This window comes from Aotus nancymaae, unplaced genomic scaffold (genome assembly GCF_030222135.1).
Source record: "Aotus nancymaae isolate 86718 unplaced genomic scaffold, 86718_ANA_hifiasm-v0.15.2.pri h1tg000014l, whole genome shotgun sequence".
Taxonomy (NCBI): Eukaryota; Metazoa; Chordata; class Mammalia; order Primates; family Aotidae; genus Aotus; species Aotus nancymaae.
Genome location: NW_026988425.1, coordinates 80652550 through 80675570, shown reverse-complemented (window position 1 = coordinate 80675570; position 23021 = coordinate 80652550). Strand labels below are relative to the sequence as shown.

General features: G+C 37.9%; 1 long non-coding RNA gene across 1 annotated transcript in view; it reads right to left on the bottom strand.

The window, feature by feature from the left end:
• Nucleotides 1–309: 309 nt before the first annotated feature.
• Nucleotides 310–23021, bottom strand: part of LOC105734712 (uncharacterized) — a 44703-nt gene continuing 21991 nt past the window's right edge. The window contains exons 2-3 of the long non-coding RNA XR_001111603.3: nt 5201–5236; nt 310–715 (exon numbers count right to left, since the gene is read on the bottom strand). This is a non-coding gene — a long non-coding RNA (uncharacterized LOC105734712). The remainder of the gene's footprint in view (nt 716–5200; nt 5237–23021) is intronic.

The window sequence follows — 23021 nt, the reverse complement described above, 5'->3', positions numbered from 1 at the left end:
TTTATTAGTGAATTAAAAATTATTTATCTTGTAAAACAATAAATTAAAAACAGAATTAGAATGTCTTTGGTTTATATAGCCACAGTATTAAGTTAAAATAGGATAATGCATGTTGTACAAAGAGAAATGTAAATGGGGCCTAAAAGAACATTTTTAAGTCAGTTTGACATTAAACATTGAATAGAAAAGTTGACTTATCAAGTTAAGCAAGTCACTACATCACTCTGCTACAAGCAAACATTTCTTTGTAAATAAGGATGAACTGACAATGCTTGAAAGTATAGTTCATCAAAATCACAAGAAACTAAATATTATGAATGTGTAAAATTCCATGTTTATTTAATATCAGTTACACAGCCAATTTATTGAAACCAGACTTTGTAAAGACAAATAACATGTCTGATGAACATAAACAATATCATACAGTTGAAATTCATTCTGTACTTTCACCTGAATAAAGATATCATTATCCAAGAGTTTCAACAATAAAGGCCTTGCCTTGAATTGGCATGGCATCTCTCAGAGGTTCAGGGAAGCATAGGCCTCCATCCAACTCCAGAGAGGTTATCAGCTCTGCATCAAGGAACTTCAGTGATTAGTTTGTCCACACTTAGCTGCCATGGAACCTTCCCTCAGTATCTACATCAACTTCTGGTGTGGACGTTGTCACGGGCACCTTCTCAGAGGACATATCCAGAACTGGAGCTGGGTATTCCTGGGACAAAAAATATGCAGAAAATGTAAAAAGGTTTACTATAGTCACAGAGAAGTATGAGTGTTATACTACTTAATAATGATACCAACAAATATTAATTTTATTTTTATTGTTGCCTATATATATTAAGGTTTACTATGTGCCAGGCTTGGGTTAAGCACTTTACATTCACTAGCTCATAAAATGGACATCAGAACCCTATAAGTCCTAAAATTATCTCTGCTCCAGGGGCCAAGAACCTTGAAAAAGTGACAGAAGCAGGGTACCTTTTGTGTCGTAAAACACAGCCCAGGCAAGACTAGTAGCTTCCTTTGCCCGGTGTTGTGATGAACGAATAGTTCCCTCAAAGCTACTCACAACATTTTTTCTGCCCTGCATTTCTCTCTTTCATTCAAATTTATTTTTTAAATTGACATATAAAATGTTATGTATCTACTGTGTACATCATGATGTTTGGAAGTATATATACATTGTAGAGTGGTTAAACCTAGCTAATTAACAAATTTATTACCTCACGTAGTTATCACTTTTGTGGTGAGAACACTTAACATCTACCCTCTAAGCATTTTCCAAGATACAATCTATCATTAATTATAGTTGCCATGCTGTACAATAGACCTCTTGAACTTACTTCTCTGATCTAGCTATAAATATGCATTCTTTAACTAACGATATCTCCCCATCCTCAATCACCTAATCACCCCAGCATCTGGTAACTATCATTATACTTTCCATTTCTTTTCTTTCATTTTTTTTTCTTTGAGGTGGAGTTTCACTCTTGTTGCCCAGGCTGGAATGCAATGGCATGATCTTGGCTCGCTGCAACCTCTGCCTTCTGGGTTCAAGCGATTCTCTCACCTCAGCCTCCTGAATAGCTGGGATTACAGGCACCTGCCACCACACCCAGCTAATGTTTTTTTGTATTTTTAGTAGAGATGGGGTTTCACCATGTTGGTCAGGCTGGTCTTGAACTCCTGACCTCAGGTGATCCACCTGCCTCAGCCTCTGAAAGTGCTGGGATTAGAAACATGAGCTGGCCTGTAATCCCACCACTTTGGGAGGCTGAGGCGGGTGGATCATGAGGTCAAGAGATCGAGACCATCCTGGTCAACATGGTGAAACCCCATCTCTACTAAAAATACAAAAAATTAGCTGGGCATGGTGGCACGTGCCTATAATCCCAGCTACTCAGGAGGCTGAGGCAGAATTGCCTGAACCCAGGAGGCGGAGGTTGCGGTGAGCCGAGATCGCGCCATTGCGTTCCAGCCTGGGTAACAAGAGCGAAACTCTGTCTCAAAAACAAAAACAAACAAACAAACAAACAAAAAAAAGCATGAGCCACCGTGCAGGGGCTTATACACCCCACTTCTATGAAATCACCTATTTTAGATTTCACATCTAACAGATCATGCAGTACTTGTCTGTGTCTGGTTGATTTTATTTAACATAACACCCCCCAAGTTAATCCATGTTGTCACAAATAACAGGATTTCCCTTTCTTTTATGACTGAATAGTACTCCTTTGTGTGTATATATACCATATTTTCTTTATTCATTCCACTGTTGATGGGCATTTAGATTGATTCCATATCTTGGCTATTGTGAATAGTGCTGCAATAAACATGGGAGTGCAGCTGTATCGTCAACATATCAATTTCCCTTTTTTCTGGATGTGTATTCAGTAGTGAGATTGCTGGATCATATGGTAGTTCTATTTTGAAGTTTTTGAGGAACTTCCTTATTGATTCTGTAATTGCTGTATTAATTTAAATTCCATCAACAGTGTGCAAGGGTTCTCTTGTCTCCACATTCTCACTAACACTTGTTATCTTGCTTTTTTGATAATAGCCATCCTGATAGGTGTAAAGTGATATCTTATGTTTTTTCATTACAGTAAAATGTTTCATTACAGTGAAATGTTTTTTCATATACAGTACCTGTTGGCCATTTGTATGTCTTCTACTAAAAAAAAAGGTCTATTCAGGCCTTTTGTCCATTTTTTAATCAGGTTGTTTTCTTGCTATTGAATTGCTTTTATAGAGGCCAGAGAACTAAAGTTCTTGATATTCTAGGAAGATCTCTTTATGTCTCTCTGATAATATTTTTCTTTTCCTTACAATTTTTATATTTAAAACCACAACACAGTTTCTCTTTGCTGCAAGGAGTTGCCATGTGATGGATTCTGACCAACAAGATAGAAGCTGAGGTTGCTAACTGGGACTCCTTAAAACACTTTTAAAAAGAGACAGACTCATGCTCTCCTCACCCTTCTTCTCTGCCCATTTTGAATTGTCTATCTTTAGTCTTCTTGACACATGAAAACATTATTTTCTGCTAGGCCATGTTAATTTGGTTTTCTGCTACTTGCAGCTGACTGTACTGATTATCTAAAACTGCATTATAAAGTTTTGTGACTAATTAGGGGGTGGGAGTAATGATCACTAATATTCGCTAAGTAAAAGGATAGATGATTGAATTGTATATCTTAATCGTGGTATATTCTGTACCACATTTTTGCAATAAATTAATGTTGAATGAGTTTCTTTCTATTTGATACTAAACACTCGCACATCTGAAATAGCTGTCAGTATTTCTCCTTGCTGAAAGTACACAGATAAAAAATAAGATAAGCCGTCTGGGCCATGTGTACCCAAAGAATGGCTATAGCTCTTACCCTGATCAGAATGTTCCACAAACTAGTACTGAACACGCTAAGGGCCCAACAGAGAATAAAAGGAAGAAATCTAGGAGAGAAAATAGGGAATTTTAGGAGAAGGTGGGATACTCAAATTTTAAGAAGATTTTTCGATTAAATTGAATACAACTTATTTTCTAATCTCCAGTTAATGATTGAAATCTGATTTCCAACACTTATTGGGTATGTGATCTTAGACAAGGTTGTTTCACCTTTCTGAGGTTACCATATTTTTTTAACCATAAGGTCAATATTCTACAATCGATCTCATAGTATTGTTTTGAGGATTAACTAAAACAATGGCTGTGAATTGCCTAGTACTGTGCTTGGCACATAATATAAAGTTAGCAGATTTTCATTCCCTCTCTGCCTCCCCTCTACCCGATTCCTCACTGCTCATCTCCATTGGCAGATGAATGACTTTAAAGACATCTGTCTCGGGGCGCGTTGGCTCAAACCTGTAATCCCAGCACTTTGGGAGGCCGAGGCGGGTGAATCACGAGGTCAAGAGATTGAGACCATCCTGGTCAACATGGTGAAGCCCTGTCTCTACTAAAAATACAAAAAAATTAGCTGGGCATGGTGGCGCGTGCCTGTAATCCCAGCTACTCAGGAGGCTGAGGCAGGAGAATTGCCTGAACCCAGGAGGCGGAGGTTGCGGTGAGCCGAGATCGCGCCATTGCCCTCCAGCCTGGGTAACAAGAGCGAAACTCCGACTCAAAAAAAAAAAAAAAAAAAAAAAAAAAAAAAAAAAAAAGACGTCTGTCTAATCTCTGAAAGCATTTTTCCTTTTCTTACCTCACAACTCAGTCACTATACAAAGACATCATTTCGTTAGACACAGATACTAGTGAAAAGAATGCCTCCGACAAGGTTGTAAGTTTCTTGAAAGCAGTAACCATGACTTAAAATGCCTATATCACTTACATAACTTGAGTTTCTAAAGAATTTCCAGCTACATTATCTGAAAAGAAAAGAATTTTGAGCTATTTGATTTTTAAATAGTCTTTTTAAAATATACATTTTATTGCATTTTAGGTTCTGGGGTACATGTGAAGAATATGCAAGATTGTTGCATGGGTACACATATGGCAATGTGGTTTGCTGCCTTCCTCCCCATCACCTATATCTGGTTTTTTTCCCCATGTTATCCCTCCACGACTCCCCACCCCCCGCTGTCCCTCCCCTAGTTCCCCCCTACAGACCCCATTGTGTGATGCTCGCCTCCCTGTGTCCATGTGTTCTCATTGTTCAACACCCGCCTGTGAGTGAGAACATGCTGTGTTTGATTTTCTGTTCTTGTGTCAGTTTGCTGAGAATGATGGTTTCCAGGTTCATCCATGTCCCCACAAAGGACATGAACTCATCGTTTTTTATGGCTGCATAGTTTTTATCAATCCAAATGACTCTCGTTTTTCAAGATACAATCTTGTCAGTATTTACCACCGATTAAGCACAATGCTTGAGGACCCACAAAGAAGTTCTGAACATAGACAAACCCATATTTTTAATGATAACAAGAAGGCATACCAAAAAGAAAAGAACCCCAATATAACATATAATATAATGGTTGCTTACTATTCACTATTCACTATGCTAAGCATCTTCATACATTACCAATAATCCTTTCTGAAACTCTGCAAAGCAGGTATTGCTAGCTCCATATTATGGAAAGAAAAACCAAGGATCCAAGACTTGATCAGCACTAACTGCTAAGTGAATCCAGAATGCCTTAGCCAGAGTGTGAATTCGTATCTTTATGTTCCAGTGTTTGAGTTCTTTGTACTTACACACTGCAGAGCAGAAGACATGCAGATTGTAGATTTCTGGGGAAGAAAAGTAAAAAATATCAACCATATAGGTTTTTTGTTTTGTTTTGTTTTTTGTTTGTTTGTTTTTTGAGGCAGAGTCTTGCTCTGACGCCCAGCCTGGAGTGCAGTTTTTGGCATGATCTTGGCTCACTGCAACCTCTGCCTCTCGCGTTCAAGTGATTCTCCTGCCTCAGCCTCCCGGGTAGCTGGGACTACAGATGTGTGCCACCATGCCAGGCTAAATTTTTGTATTTTTAGTAGAGATGGGGTTTCACCTTGTAAACCAGGATGGCCTCAATCTCCTGACTTCGTGATCTGCCTGCCTTATAGAAAACAACATTTTGGGATCTTAATTATTCAGATCCATGGCATCGAAATTAATTGTTGTCTATACAATAAGCAATAAAATAACAAATATTTTTAAAGCAACATATAAAGTTCTCACTTAATCTTTACAACATTTCTGTAAGGTAGGTATTATTACATCTTCATATGAACAGATGTTGAAATTCAGAGAGAGAATGACTTTTCTAGATAACAAACCTTAAACTCACACCCTGGCCTCGTGATGTATTCTAAAGTTCTTTCCACCACACCACAATATTATACTTTCTGTGTTATTTTGCTTGAATTTCAATGAGCAAAATAAATAAATGAAGAGATGAAGGGTGTTATGGAGTGGCTCTGTGTGCCCACCCAAATCTCATCTCAAATTGTAATCTCCATGTGTCGAGAGAGGGACCTAGTGGGAGGCTATTGGATCTTAGGGATGGTTTCTTCCATCATATTTTCATGATAATGAGTTAGTTCTCACAAGATCTGATGGTTTAAAAGTGTGGCACCTCCTTCTTTGCTGTCTTTCACTCTCTTCTGCCATCATGTAAGACATACCTCGCATCCCCTTCACCTTCTGTTATGATTGTAAGTTTCCTGAGGCCTCCCCAGCCATGCAGAACTGTGAGCCAATTAAATCTCTTTCATTTATAAATTACCCAGCCTCAGGTAGTTCTTTATAGCAGTGTGAAAACAGACTAATACAGAAAATTGGTACCAGGAGACAAGCACTATTATAAAGATGATCTGAAAATGTGAAAGTGACTTTGGAACTGGGTAACAGACAGAGGTTGGAACAGCTTAGAGGGCTCAGAAGAAGAAAGAAAGATGTGTGAAAGTTTGGAACTTCCTAGAGACTTGTTGAATGGATGTGGCCAAAATAATGATAGTAATATGGACATTGAAGTCCAGGTTGAGGTGGTCTCAGATGGAAATGAGAAACTTATTGGGAACTGGAGCAAAGGTCATTCTTGATATGCTTTAGCAAAGAGACTGGCAGAATTTTGCCCCTGCCCTGGAGATGTGTGGAACTTTAAATGTGAGAAAGATGAGTTAGGGTATCTGAGAGAATAAATTTGTAAACAGCAAAGCATGAAGATGTGACCTAGTTTTTTCTGAAAGCATACAGTCATATGTACTCATAAAGAGATGGTTTGAAATTGGAACTTACATTTAAAAAGGGAGCAAGGCATAAAAATTTAGAAAATTGGCAGCCTAACCATGTGGTAGAAAAGAAAAGCCCATTTTCTGGGAAGAAATTCAGGCTGGCTGCAGAAATTTGCAAAATTAATGAGAAACCAAATGTTAATAACTGAGACAATGGGGAAAATGTCTCCAGGTCATTTCAGAGATCTTCATGTCAGCCCCTCCCATCACAGGCCCAGAGGCTTCGGAGGGAAAAATTATTTCGTGGACAGGGCCCAGAGCTCTGCTGCTCTGTGCAGCCTTGAGACATGGCACCCTGCATCCCAGATTCTCCAGCTTCAGCTATGGCTAAAAGAGGCCATTGCACAGCTCAGGCCATTGCTTCAGAGGGTGCAAGTCCCAAGCTTTTGTGGCTTCCACATGATGTTGGGCCTGTGGGTATGCAGAAGACAAGAGGTGAGCTTTGGGAACCTCTGCCTAGATTTCAGAAGGTGTATAGAAATGCCTGGATGTCCAGGCAGAAGTCTGCTGCAAGGGGAGAGGCCTCATGGAGAACCTCTACTAGGGCAGTGTGAAGGGGAAATGTGGGGTTGGAGCCCCCACACAGATTCCCCACTGGAACACCACCTAGTGGAGCTGTGAGAAGAGGGCCACCATCCTCCATACCCTAGAATGGTAGATCCACTAACATGTTGCACCATGAGCTTAGAAAAGCCACAGGTACTCAATACCAGCCTGTAAAAGCAGCCACAGGGGCTGTACCCTGCAGAGCCACAGGGAAGAGCTTCCAAAGACCTTGGGAGCCCACCTCTTGCATCAGCATGATCTGGATGTGAGACATGGAGTCAAAGGAGTTTATTTCGGAGGATTACAATTTAATAGCTGTCCTGCTGGATTTCAGTTTTGCATGGGGCCTATAGCTCCTTTGTTTCGAACTATTTCTTTCTTTTGGAATGGAACATTGCCTATACCCCCATTGTATTTGGAAGTAACTTGTTTTTTTTTTCTTATTTTACAGACTCATAGGTGGAAGGGACTTGCCTTGTCTCAGATGTGACTTGGACTTAATGCTGGCATGAGTTAAAACTTTGAAGGACTGTTGGAAAGGCATGATTGATTTTGAAATGTGAAAAGGACATGAGATTTTGGAGGGACAGGGGGTGGAATTATATGGTTTGGCTTTGTATTGCCACCCAAATCTTACCTTGAATTTTAATCCCCCCCACGTCAAGAGAGGGACCTGGTGAGAGGTGATTGGATCATTGGGGCAGTTTGCCCCACACAGTGGTTTATCACAAGATCTGATAGTTTAAAAGTATGGCACTTTCTTCTTTGCTCTTTCTCTCCTGCCACCATGTAAGATATGCCTCCCATCCTCTTTGCCTTCTGCCATGATCGTAAGTTTCCTGAGGTCTCCCCAACCATGCAGAACTGTGAGTCAATTAAACTTCTTTCCTTTATAATTTACCCGATCTCAGGTAGTTCTTTATAGCAGTGTGAAAATGGACAAATACAAAGGCATGGACTAATCACTGTCGTTAGCCCTTCTTACTTACATCATCTAAATTACTTGCTTCTGAACAAATACTTTTTTTCAACAGGTGTATTCTGAGAAGTCATTTTGATAAAGTATAAATTCAATAAGGCAAGTCTTCCACTGAGCATGCTTGGACAAGTAGAGGTTTCCTAAAGGTCTTTAGTTTGTGCTTGGTGTTCAGCATGTCCTTTTTCTCCTCCTTAATGTTTGTTTTCAAATGAGCAGTGAAAATTCACTTTAAGGGCTAGAATAGCTCTAGGGTATTTAACACATGCTGAAACTTATGTTTAGGTCACCAGTTAAGATCCAAAAATATATGGTTCTCTCTTCTGCTACTCGTGATTTTAAGCAGGAAGACCAGACCAATATCTTTAAACTGGCATGTACTGTCATAAAACCATTCCTCCCTACCTTGATTGAAGGTACTGGTGAGGAATCACCTAGGGTTGTTACCACTGAGAACTAGCAGAGCATTACCCATCATTCACTCCAATGACACATGGTATGTCTCTTATGCTATTAGAAGCAGGACAGCTGGATATAAGCAACCAGGTGAGGTGGGATGACACATATTCCTTGAAAAAAAAATCTTGAGTCTGGGAAAGGTGGGATTATGGTGAGCAGCAGAAAGAACAGAAAAGTGTAGGACACAAAGAGGAAAGACAATGATCCAAGTTTGGGCTAAATTAGGACAGAAAGAATGATCCAACGGATCAATAGCTTAACACGTGAGAGAAAAGGGGTCAAATGTCAAGAGTATCAACTCTGAAGAGTAGTGAACCCTAGATAATAAAGGTGAAGTTCAAAGCAAAAGGCACTCTACTCTGTTATTCTTAATTATCCTTAGTTACCTTTTTATTATCTGTAAGTGTTATAAACATTGTCTTCAGGTATTACTAAGAAAAGATGGTAAATTAGGAAGACCCAATAATATTTGTAGTTAATATCTGGTTCCTACAGTGATGTACCAGTGTGCATCAAAATTTAGAATCTGAAAGGGCTCCTTACCATTTGGATGTGCCAGACAGTGCATTTTTTTTTCCTTCTCAAACCTTTGTTTGCCGTTGTGCAATACCTCATTAGCAAGAGTATACACTTTTATTTTACTGTTCTCTGTAACAAAATCATTACTAATTTAATAATTGCAGCAAACTTGTGAGATCAAATTTATTATTATCCACATTTTACAAATATGGAAACAATGCAAGAGAAAGCCCTGGTGACTTTCCCAAGTGTGTAGTTAGTTAGTAAGGTTAGGGTTTAAACTAGGGTGACTTTTAAGTGTGTAATTAGTAAATTTAGGGTTTAAACTAGGGTAGCCTTCTCCACATCCTTCTTCCTAAGCACTACACAATAATGTCTTGCTTAGATATTTCACGCAATTAAAATATTTTAGCCTTCTAAGGATAAACCTTCAGTACATAGTTATGTTTCTAAGAATTTAGTGAGCCCATCACTGACCTAAAAAACCAAAATTGTTTTGTATTATAAATCTATGATTTAATTCCTAATCCATTTAGGTAAGAAAATTATATATTTTAGAAATAAAAGATTATAAATTCTTTTATCTACTTAATGATTGTTATAGAAATATGAAAATTTTATGAAGAACTTAAGAATTATAATATTTAAATGGTTTTGTTCAAAAAGCTAAGCCAGAACTAAATAGGGCACCTCTTTGAGGAATGTCTAGTTTACAAATAATAAAAGATTCCTATATTCCTGCCACCATTTCTGGGCACTGCAAACATTGGTTGTATTAATGAAAATGGTACTTCTGTTGGTGGTATTTCAAAAAAGGAAGCAGAATCTGTACTTTGGAGCTGAACATAAATACAATCAGAAAAGATGATGAACTAAATCATATTTACAAAAGGATTTAAAATAATGGCTCATGAGTTCTGTAGAATATGTTTTCCCTTTTTAACATAGAATCACATATAGTATCTTATTGGTTCATTTTTTGGTGTCATTTATGCTATAAATCTCCTTGCTAGATAGGAAATCTAAGCCATATCATCATCATTCTTCAAATTAAGCTCACTGTTCTTGCTTGGTGATTGGATGAAATAAAATCTAAAGATTACTTAATTTACTTCATTTCATTGTTAAATCAGAATTTAAATCAGTGGCAATTAGAAAGGCAAATTCCTAAAATTTATGGCATGATCAGGGAGTATATGCATGGAAGTGTGCGTGTGTGTGTGTGTCTTTGTGTGTATACGTATCTGTGTGTAGTTTAAGCATGTGCCCAACTGGAGACTATTGCAGTAATGACAAATATTTGGTAGAAGAGACTGGTAAAAAGGGGAAAAAAAATTAAAATGAGGTGAACTTTTTCTCTATTGCATATTTATCTACCAAAGTCATAGAAAACCTAAACTCATTTTAGGCTTCTTGAAAAGTAATTCAAAAGCTGATTTAGCATCTCTTATAAGATATGCACATATGGCTGGAATGCTGAACATCACATTGAAAAAAAGCAACTTTCTACACTTTTTCCCCCAAAACCCTATTCTGACTGTATTGGTCTGCTTGGGCTGCCATAACAAAATACTATAGGCTGGGTGGCTTTAATAACAGAAATTTATTTTTTCACAGTTATGGGGGCTGGGAAATCTAAGATTTAAGTATTGGCCCATTTGGTTTCTGCTGAGGGCTCTCTTCCTGGCGTGCAGACTGCCACCTTCTTGCTATGGCCTCACAGGGGACAAAAGCATTCAGTTCATAGCACTGACCAAAAATTGTTTCCAGGCAATTCTGATGAGCAAAGTCTGACTATATTAGCCTGAAGTTTTTCTGAAATATTTCTGATCCACACAGCTCAACTTTTCATCTCTGGCCTTACTAGAAGCATAAACTTTCTGGCTATACATCCCAGATATACGTTATCCAAGCAAACACCATAATAAAGTACAATAGAAGAGTGTTCCTCAAAATGTGATTCAAGAATTCCTGAAGTTCTGTGAAAATTCTATGTAGTCTATGGGTGGTCTCTGTGTTATGTAAAATCGTCAATTTTGAGTGGTAATGTCCATCCTTTTTGTTCTGACATGAGCCAATAATTTACTCATCAGATATAGTAGAATTAGATGTTAGTTCATTATTGCATCATCAAAAAGAGCACTAATTCTGATGAATTACTTTCACAGGTACAGCTGGAATAGGAAAGATAGGCAGTGGATTCTTTGGCTTCATCCAAGTGGGCTGAAGATTGAAGTATTTTTCCAGTCATATTCTTGAACACCTACTTTCATGGCATTCTGACATTTCCAGACTACTGAAGATATGATGATTAACTGATCCTACATTTGATGAGAAAAAAGTTTGCACATTCTAAAGAAGATAGGTTTCAAATGACTATAAAAGGTATAATTTCCACTGAAGTGATGTCTCTTAATCTTGATCCTTAACCATACTCATTGCCACAGTACCCTCCAAAAAGGAGCATAGTTCAGAAAGTCTTCAGACTGCCTTTCAGCACGTTAACATATTCTTCACAATCCCACAATAAGAGCACCTTAAGTGCAGGGATATTTTTCTTTCTTTCCTTTCTTTCTTCTTCCTTTCCTTCCTTCCTCCCTCCCTTCTCCCCTACCTCCCTCTCTCTCTCTTTCTTTTCTTTCTCATCCCCAGTGCTTAAGAATTTGTTCTATAGAAGTCTATTTGAACGAATGCATGGAGATACCTAAATTGAATGATTTGCTGTAAAGCGATACTTCATCACCTATATGTAAAATTACTATCATAAGGAAAGTGAAAAAAAAACATTAAAATGTACAACCATGTCGAACCATGTCAAAATGTCTGCTAATATAAAGAGCTCTTCTCACTATCTTATATAATCATTTACAACAGAACAGTGGCCTCCAGTTTCATATCATTGCACCCCTGCCTAACATATATGATTCCATGTGAATTTAGAAAGCCGCTTTCAATCCCAAGGTTTAGACTCACTAACTTTAGGCTTCAGTGCCCAATTCTATGAAGTTTTAGAATAGCATCTACATTATAGTACTCAAGCATCTTACAACATGCCATTTGATGAGCGTGTTTTGGCAAAAAGTGACCAGTCTCTGTCACCATTCAGATCTCCTAATTTCAGCTCACTTCTCTACTGGCATCTCTTTGGCCCACCAGAGATTTAGGATGAAGAATATCATGAAAAGACTATTTAAGTCTGGTCACTGAAGCAATTAGACAGTGCATTAGATTAAAGTGATATCACTGTTATAACAAACTAGCTTTCTTATAGCACTGGAGAAAAGAAAATTTACTGATGAACTTTGGCTTCAAATCTCATAGAACTCTAATTTCAGTTTCATTTATCTTGAAATACTTTGAGATATTTACCTCCTGAGCTTAAAATGTCCAACTTTCATACTTCTGCACTTTTGCACAATTTTTTTCCTCTTTGTGAAATATTCCTACCTCTTCCAAGCAACAAATGGCAACTGAGTCTTCTGGGACCATATCCAGTATGGACTCTTCATGAAATCTTACCTAACTTCTTTACTAAAATATGTGCTTTAATTAATTTTTCTGACACATATTTCTCCTCAGTCCAGGCCCAAGGCCTGTGTCTTACTCATTTGCCTGTCCCTAACATTTAGTAGAGTATCTGACTGGTATATGTCAGGTACTCAGCAAACATAGGTTAAATGTAAATAGTTAATGAGTGCAACCACCTCCCAGACATTTCAACTTCTTCCTAAAGTGGCATATAAATTGAAATCATGATAGAGGAAGTCAACTTAAAATTTCATATTTATTATTATTAAAGAAGCTACTATTTTGGAAGGAATGAAAGATAAAAATATTTTCTCATTTGAACATTCCCAGGGAGGTCATGTCCTTATATTGTCAGAGTGGGCAAAATCAAAACACATTATTAAGGTCAGTTTAATTCTCATTGTCCTGGAGCCATTTAACATTTGATTCAATTATCTGCTTGTACCATGAATAAGGAAGAGGAAAATATATACAAAGTAAAGGTATTTACCTTGACAAAACCAAGTTTCAAACAATTCCACACTCTTCATTCTTTCCATGTTTATTATGTCTCTAAGAGGTCAATGTTAGAACAGATTTTAAACTCTTGGTCATTTCCTCAAGCAAATATTCCGAAACAAAGGATTCAATAACAATTTTCAATTTATAATATCTCACTACAAATTTTAATGTTTTTATAAATGAATTATTCAAGTTGCAATTAATAGTGGCTTCCTTTGATCATTATTTAAAGCTCTTTTAAGTACTTAAAGGATAATAGAGTATAACAAAATTCTTCTGTGATTGGTTAAAGAGCAAAGGTATGTGTGCTATTGACAATATGAAAAAAAATCTGCCAAGTGATTTTAATTAAGCCCAATAATGTGAACACATACTTGATGAGTAGGAGAACTAGGCAAGAAGCCAGTCATGGAGGATGACATGAAAGATGGGAGATCATTGAGTCTGAAACTCTGGAAGCAAAGATAAATGATTTTTTTTTTTTTTAACCAAAAGGAATCAGTACCTTTATGACTAACTTAATTGGCTTTTCCTCCATCAACTAGGGTATATTCTTTCCTCTCCTGAAGACTGTTTTCTTTTCTGTAAAGTGGGGCCATTGTAATATACTTCATAAATGACCAAGATAGGCAGACCTAAAATAATAGCACTTCCTTAACTCAGTCAGTTAGGGTAAAAGCTGAGATAGAGAATGGTACTGGGAATTGCATTGCAAAAGAAACATTTGGCTGGACACAGTGGCTGGTGCCTGTAATCCTAAAACTTCAGGAGGCCAAGGCTGGTGAATGGCTTGAGCCTAGGAGTTTGAGAGCAGCCTGGGCAATGTGGTGAAATCCCATCTCTACAAAAACTACAAAAATTATCTGGGTGTGTTGTGCATGCCTGTAGTCCTAGCTACTTGGGAGGCTGAGGTGGGAGGATCACCTAAGTCCTGGAAGGTTGAGGCTGCAGTGAGCTGAGATGGCACCACTGTACTCCAACCTGGGTGGCAGAGTAAGACCCTATCTCAAAATATAATAATAATGATGATGATAAAAAGAAATAAAAAGAAACATCTAAATGGGAGGCTGAATATTGGAGTCTATTCCAATTATGACACAACTATGAGTGACTTGGTGTTGATAAATAAGTAAATAGCTCTTTGTGTTGGATTCCTCCCTGATGAAACAAGGGAGATTTGCAATATATATAAAGCAGTTGACTCTTCTAAGCAAGAGCAAAGTCCTAAAAACAATTTGTGTGTTGTATAAACCAAATTAACTAACAATGACATGGATTGCTGAAGAGGCATTGTGGAATCCACATACAAATAGTGTTGCTTCTAGTCTACCCATCATCCTCTTTTCAGGAGAGATTACAGGAGAGACATTTATTTTTTACGTATTTTTATTATTTTTTAATTTTTTATTGTACTTTAGGTTCTGGGGTACATGTGCAGATCATGTAGGATTGTTGCATAGGTACATACATGGCAAGGTGGTTTTCTGCCTCCATCCCCCGCCTCACCCATATCTGGCATTTCTCCCCATGTTATCCCTCCCCAACCTCCCTACCCCCTGTTGTCCTTCCTCTATTCCCCCCCAACAGACCCCAGTGTGTGATGCTTTCCCAGGGGGGACATTTCTAAAGATTGGACACTTAAACTCTCAAATGACGTGGGCTGCATGATCTGATGCTATTGGATGAATGACAGTCTCATGAGTGAGTCAAGGAACTGTAAAGATGAATTTTAAGCCTTTGTGAAAATGGTTCACAAGTGATCACCAATTTCAAATGATTGTCATTTCTGTTTCTGTTCAGATATTCTGCATCAGAAACAGGTCTGCTCATGAATCCCTGCAAGAAAATCTAACAGAGCACAGCTGTCTTCCCTTTCCTGGTGAGCTGATGCCCAGGAATCTCCATTTTAGAGTCCATGTTGTGCATGGAGTGATGGTTCTTGGAATTTCCCAAGGACTGAAACTTCTCCAATGACTATTCAGCTGGGCTCTCAGAATCAGAAATAAACATGTCAGAGCCAGAGGGTGGGCCTGAAAATGGAAATCCTCAAGATGAGACAATGTTAGTTAGTTGGAAAGGGTGATATGTTTTCTATGTCCCTATTTCACAACCTGGGTGTGATTTAGACATTAAGATACACAGCCTAATTTCCCGTTTCAATCCTTAGTTTTGTACTTCCCTAACTGCTCTTAGTTATTTCTTTAGATAACCCAGTAAGATAATTGGTCCCATTATTTGAATAAAGAAAACTGAGGCAGAGCAAGGATAAAAAATTAGTTCCTGTCTGGCTGGGATTTTAAAATGTGTTAAATGTCTTACTGTTTCACCTCTTTCCATATACAACATTGATTTTAACAACCAATCAATTGATGAACCAGCTTGACTTTGCTGCCCACCTCTTCGTTCCCTCCACTCTGACAAGAGACAGGCTTCAATAAATAGATAAGTACAAAAGGTGATAAATGTTTTTAGTTTAATTTAATTTATTTTAATTTAATGTAATTTTTTGAGGCAGGATCTCACTTTGTTGCCCAGGCTGGAGTGCAGTGGGACAATAATGGCTCAGGGTAGCCTCAACCTCTTGGGCTTAAGAGATCCTCTTGCCTCAGCCTCTGGAGTAGCTGGGACTACAGGTGGCTGTCACTATGCTCAACTAATGCTTTTTAACATTTTGGCTGGGTGCAGTGACTCACGTTTGTAATCCCAGCACTTTGGGAGGCTGAGGTGGGCAGATCACTTGAGGTCAGAAGTTCGAGACCAACCTGACCAACACTGTGAAACCCCATCTCTACTAAAAATACAAAAATTAGTTGGGTGTGGTGGTGGGCACCTGTAATCTCAGCTACTCAGGAGGCTGAGGTAGGAGAATGGCTTGAACCCAGGAGGTGGAGTTTGTAGTAAGCCAAGATCGCACCATTGCCCTCCAGCCTGAGTGACAGCAAGACTCGATTTCAAAAAAAACCAAAAAACCAAAAAAAACAAACAAAAAAAACACCCTCAAATGTTTTATGGACACAGGGTCTCACATGTTGCCCAGGCTGGTCTTGAACTCCTGGCCTCAAACAATCCTCCCACCTCAGCCTTCCAAAGTGTTGGGATTATAGGCGTGAACCACTGCACCCAGCCAAACATGAAAGTTTTAAATTTTTTAAGTCAATTAAAGATTGACTTTTAAAAGTCCATTCTAATTCAGAAGTGACCATTCTGTCATTCTGAAATTCTGTTCTTTGTCCTGCGGAATGTTTGTTTACTTGGCTGGAGCATCCAATGTGGTTTGAATCCCTGCACAGTAGGAGGAAGTTGCTCCTGCATCCCTCTCAAACCTCACAGAAGCACAAAGATTTCACAGAAATCTGTAGATTTATTTCCTCAAGTGCATTTAATTATGATATTTTTAAGACACAGAATTTCCTCTTAATTTAAAGCTTTCTCTTTCTAGGAGCATTTTGGTTTTTCATTTCTGTAAAAGTCCATAGATTTTTTAAAATATTAATTAGAAAGTTAGTCTTGCCATGTTTCCAAGAATTCAAAACTCATAAACTTAAAACAAAACACACTTTTACTTTTGCAAACCAACCTCAAAAGAGAAAATAACCCTACTCTAGTTTTGAATTTAAATTTTATATTGAAGGAATTCTTACCCATTTGCCTTCTCACTAACTCAAGTCTCACAAATGACTTTGTTTTCCTAATATTTACAGTTCCTCTTCAATAACCTTGTCAAGTCAATCTTGTCATAATGTGGGGATAAAAAAGTAAAGTTTTATTGTTTTTCCAATTCAAACTTAATGCATATTGTTCACATAGTGATGGAAAAAAAGGCCATTTTGAAAAAATGATTCAAGCTGTCAAATAAAGTGAAAACACCTACTTGGTAAGTGGCCTGCATGCTGCAGCCCTGATTTTATGATTTTCTGACCTCTCTGGGCTTTGGATTTCCCATCTGTCCAGTGAGGGAGTAGGTTGTCAACTCCCCAAGCTATAGTCATTCCCACAGCAGCCTTGTGCTTTTTACCATGTCACTGACTACAGCCATTATGTAATACTTGCACTGCTATATTCACTGCACTAATTTTCACTTAATGTTTGTCTTTAAACTAACTCTATTTTTATTTTTAACTTTAAGCGTGTTTTAAAAGGAAGCTTTATGTATCTGCCATTTTAGAAAGTGTCATCCATATAGTTGGTAACCCAAAAAAATCTGTTTTAATGAAAACCATACAGTATTATTAAATTCTGGCTCAACATAGTTATCTGCTGAAGACGCTGAGCCTGAGGCTTGTCTTCTATTTCTCAAAAAGGAAGATAAAAGTGTTAGAGACTTCTTTGTTAGCACCAGACTGAGACTTTCTTCTTGATATAATTAGAAGTCTCAAAAAACCTGAAAGAGGCTAATTTTCTCGTTGTGTTATTCACTATCCATATGCTTCCTAAAATTATCTTGTACACATTAGTGATCCATATTCCTCATCCCAGAAAAAAAACTGGGCTGGATGTTGTCCTTAACAGTTTATTATATTGCAGATCAGTAATTTCAGTTACAGACACACAAAAGACACAGAAGTACAATTCTCTGCTGGTGCTTCAAAAAGCTGAAACACAAACATCTTGTAAAAAGAGTTGACTCCTCTCTACTCCATGACTCTGGGTAACTTGTTCGGACACGAAAAGGTAATAAGGAAGTGTGAATAAGAGCAAGAATGAGAATCCAACTGGTCAATTTGATTTGGTTGTTGTAAAAGACCTTTAACAATCAGATTGAAAAATATCATTAAATCAGTCAAAACTATTTTTGTCAGAGCTGAAAGGCAAATGCTGGGATCAATTTGACGAGTAGTTGTATTTTAATAGAGAATTGATGCAGTTTGGGTAATAACTTGTTCTAACTACAAGTAGCCATTCATAGAGTAAAAGTGAATCTTTCAAAAGCTGAAATAACTATTTCTGCTGTACTTATTCATAGTTTTGTTTGTATGTTTGGTTTTCTGCCTTAAGCTTATATAGTTAGACACAAAGTAAAACTTCAGTTCAAAAACTTTATTTTCCCTTTTGTTTCCCCTTTGCTGGCTAGAGTTACCCAAAAGACCAAAGTTTAGAGTCTTTTCATTATCCAGCATGAAGTAAAAATAATAACTAAAGCAGACTCATACTGAAAGTAACAATAGAAAATTAGTGGGATAATTCACTGCTTTTTGTTTTGTTATTACTTCTACTGCCACATAAAACAGCATAATGGCAATTGACATATCAATATTTTTAATACTCTGTTTTACTTGGAAACCTATCCATCTCCCCAGGTCTTAAAGACAATTTCTAAGATTAAAGCTGGTGTTAGCCATTTCTGACATTCACTTCTGAGAAGGAGATGGGTGGCTCACCTTCGCCAGAAGCAGTCTCAAAAAATCACCATGGCATCTGCCACGATGAGAGGATTTTCAGTTTGTGTAAGCTTCAGTTGCTCCTTTACGCCTTCACCTGCTTAATTCCTACTTTACCCTGTCTAGAGAAAAAAATAAATGAACACAGTCTGGGTCCACAGACTGCAAGGCAAGTTCCCCACAGGATCTGCAAAATCAGACCCTGGGTTGGATCTTAAAATTCTGGGACTTGGTGTTGTGGAGAACAGTGGCCTGGGAATCAGGAGCCCTGGGCTCCAGGTCCAGCTCTACCACTAACTGTGTGACATTGAGTAACTCTCCTGTATTTACTGGTCTTCAGTATCCCCATCTCTAAGGGAAAAGGCGAGAAGGGATCTAGACTGTCATTTCTTGCTCTAACATTCCATGATTCTGTCTACTTCCTATAGCGTTACAGTAGTTGTCTAGTGTTAAAATATACTGTCCAATAATCTCAGACTTCAGAGTAGCAACCCATTGTGGTTAAAAGTTTTAAAAAGACCAGGCAGCATGAACTCTCATCAAGTCATGCATTTTATTAAGGAATTAATGATAGTCTCACAACTAGATAGATACTGTGATTTTGATTGGCTGGTTAACTCATTGACTCTACTACGTATTGACTTTCAGGAAGTTAGAGAATAATATAGACCTAACCATTAAGCAGTTGATCTTCAAATACACTTGTTTTTTTGTTAATTGCATTTTAATTGTAGTGTGGCTAAAATTCCAGAGATAAATATCTTCCTTTATGTGAAGTCCTCAGGGAACAGTAGCATTTATACATTTATCATTAAAATAAACATGGCTATTTAAGCAAAAATTATGCATAAAAATGCTTTTGAGTGACTATGCCAATATATGCCTTCATATCTAGTTAATTTTGTTTTGTTTTGTTTTTTAAAGAGACAGGATCTCTCTCTGTCTCCCAGGCTAGAGTGCAATGGAGTGATCATAGTTCACTGCAGCCTCAAATTCCTGGGCTCAAGGATTCCTCCTGTCTCAGCCACCCAAGTTTCTGGGACTACAGGCATATACCACCACACCTGGCTAATCCTTAAAAGTTTTTGTAGAGACAATGTCTCACTATGTTGCCTAGGCAGGTCTCAAACTCCTGGGTTGAAGTGATGTTTCCACCTTAGCCTCCGGAGTAGTTGGGATTATAGGCACAAGCCACTGCACCCAGCTTAATACAGGCCTTCATGTAAAATCAATGGCTAACATCAAGTTTCACAGGAAGGGCATGTTTCCACAGACATGTGGATCATTCCCAAGCTGGAGGACCAGCTGAGAAAATGCACCCAAACTTTATTTACCTAAAGTCTTTACTTTTCCATAGCAACTCCAACAACAGTGTAAAAGTGAAAACCAAAGACTATGTTTTCCAAATATCTTTTCAAAAACAAAAGACTACATTTATTTATTTTAAATTTCAGCCAAAATGTGATAACTTATAATCACACAATATTATTGTAATATTATTTTCTTTTTTTCCCAAGAGCAGTATTCTGACTTTAAGAAATGTAGTAGATAATAGTACGTTCCTAACAGAGTCAGTCAACATCTGTTGAAATTCAGTTATTCTAAATAGATAGCTGGTAAACTTTAGTGAAATTTTGTGCTTCAGCTTGTTATTAAAGTTACTCCTGAGAAATGAGTTTCAGTTTGGTGAAGTTCCCTTCCTTGGAACATTCAGCAAACTAATATGAAGGGCCTGTTATGTGTCAGACACACAGTAATCTCATGTGTGTTCCTTAGCACACTCCTTTCGGATGGAAGTAGACAAAAATCATCCCATGGCTCAAGCTTGGAACCACATCCCAGAGGCCAAAATGTCCACCCACTCCTACAAAAGAACAGAAAAGAGAGTCCGAGGCTAGAAACCGTGAGAATGTGTTCTATACCAGAGATCCCAAGATCTCCTTTAGCTCCTCTCTGATTTACTTTCCTGAATTCCATACTTCACACCTGATTTTCTTCATCAAGAGGAGGCAGCATAGCAAAGAATAAGAATACTGCCTCCGTGCCCAGACAAATTTGTTTCTGAATCCTCACTTCCCCGCTTACTAGATGTGGAACTTAGGGATGTTCTTAAAACCTCTTTAAGCCTAAGTTTCTTCTTCTCTACGTTGGAAATATGCTGCAGGGATAAAATGAGATAATGTGAGTAAAGCTCTTAGTACTGCGCCTGGCAAATGATAAGCACTCAGGAAAGTGTAGCTTCAATTTAATCTTGTCATTAGCTGAGCATAGAGATGACAAATGAACTAAGATTTATTAAGTTCCTAGTGCTCCTTGGGCAAAAGGAGATTCTGGAAATTACCCTCTCCCCATTCTCTCTCCCCACTCCCACCTCGCACAAGTTTCTTCTTTATGGATTTGAGAGCTAATTCCCTAGCTTGTGCACCATGCTTCTCCTTAATATTCTCTTTCTAATTCCTCATGATTTACTTTGGAAATAACACTGTATATCATGAAAACCATCAATAGAGGAAAAAATAAAAGTTTATATCATAACGTAAGAGATATTTATTACTAGCTCTTTCTATGTGGTAGAATTAATGATGATTTTTTTCTTTTGACTTGTGCTTTTTTGTATTTTCCAAATTTCTACATTAGCAAGTATTACTTTTCAAAGAACTAAAAAGGTTTTTTAAAAGTATGTGTGTGTATGAGAGTGTATAGCTGGAGGAAGTGACGTATTGAAATCAATAAAGATGTGGTTGTAGGAAACTATGTGAAAGTAACTGAAACAAGCATGACGACTGAAAGAAAATGATTTTAGTAAAAAGCCCAGGATTTAGAGCTAGAAGACAATGGGTTAAATTTCTGTTCACTGATTTGGTAGCTGTGGGACCTTGGTCATTTAACCTTGCTAAGCCTCATTTTTCTTATCTATAAAATGGGAGTAGTAATATCATTCTCCAGTAATTCCTTAAAATTTAAAGGTGAAGTTGCATGTAAAAAAATGTATGACGCATTGCACAGAGTTAATGCTCAGATGGGTTAGTTGACTTATAATCTGAAGAGCACCTGAATACTTTAAAAAAAGATTAATCAGAAAACTTAGACAAAAGCTCCTGTACTAATTAACATTATCTCATGCACTTGGATGTCTCATCCATACCTGATGTGTAACATGGTAAAAAATGAATGTAATATTTTTTTCTCATTTTCCCCACTAAAACCATCTCCCTTTCTTACATTTATTATACTGTTGATGAAAAGTTCCACTGTAGTGTATTTTCCCACATTAATAATATTGATTTATTCCAACTCTTGATTTTGCAATATTCAATCTGTTCCTTATTCCAATTGAGGCTTTCCCTGAAATATTGGTTTAGTTCCATCCTTTTTCTATATTTCCATTGACAGTCGTGGCATATGCTGCTCTTTTCCCATTCCAAATGGATTTTTAATTTTTTTTTTTTTTTTTTTTTTTTGGAGACAGAGTCTTGTTTTTCACCCAGACATCTTGGCTCACTGCAACCCCTGCCTGCTGGGTTCAAGTCATTCTCCTGCCTCAGCCTTCCATGTAGCAGGGATTACAGGTGAGCACCACGATGCCTGGCTAGTTTTTGTATATTTAGTAGAGATGGGCTTTTGCCATGTTGGCCAGGCTGGTGTCAAACTCCTGATCTGCTCACCTCAGCCTCCCAAAGTACTAGGATTGCAGGTGTCAGCCACCACTCCCAGCTTCAAATGGATTTTTATGATTCCAGTCTCTCTTCTCCTGAACATATTCAAGTGGCCTACAAATCTTCAAACTTCATTCTCATCACATCACTCTTTTTCATTAAAACCTTCAATTTTGGCTGAGTGTAGTGGCTCATGCCTGTAATCCCAGCACTTTGGGAGGCCACAGTGGGAGGATCAGGAGAACAGGAGCTTGAGACCAGCCTAGGCAACACAGTGAGATTCTGTCTCTACAAAAAAATTGAAAAATTAGCTGGGTGTAGAGGCAAGCCTGTAGTCCCAGCTACTCAGAAGGCTAAGGCAGGAGGATTGCTTGAGCCTCAGAGTTGGAGACTACTGTGAGCTGTGATTGCACCACCCACTCCAGCTGCCCTCCAGCCTGGGTGACAGAGTGAGACACTGTTTCTTAAAATAAATAAATAATACATAAAATAAAAATAAAGCTTTCAATCTAAATTCTTCACGTTACAGTCAAGACTCTCCATGAAATTATAACCAACTGCCCCTCCATCCAACGCTTTATTTCTCTAACATCAGTTCTGAGTATTCTAACGGCCCTAACTTGGCCCTGTCCTGTACCCAAATTTACTTCATCATTGGTCTTTACACAGAATATGCCTTTGAACATTATTGTCTTTCAGAGTTTGTGAGCCTCAGCACTATCAACATTTTGGCCGGT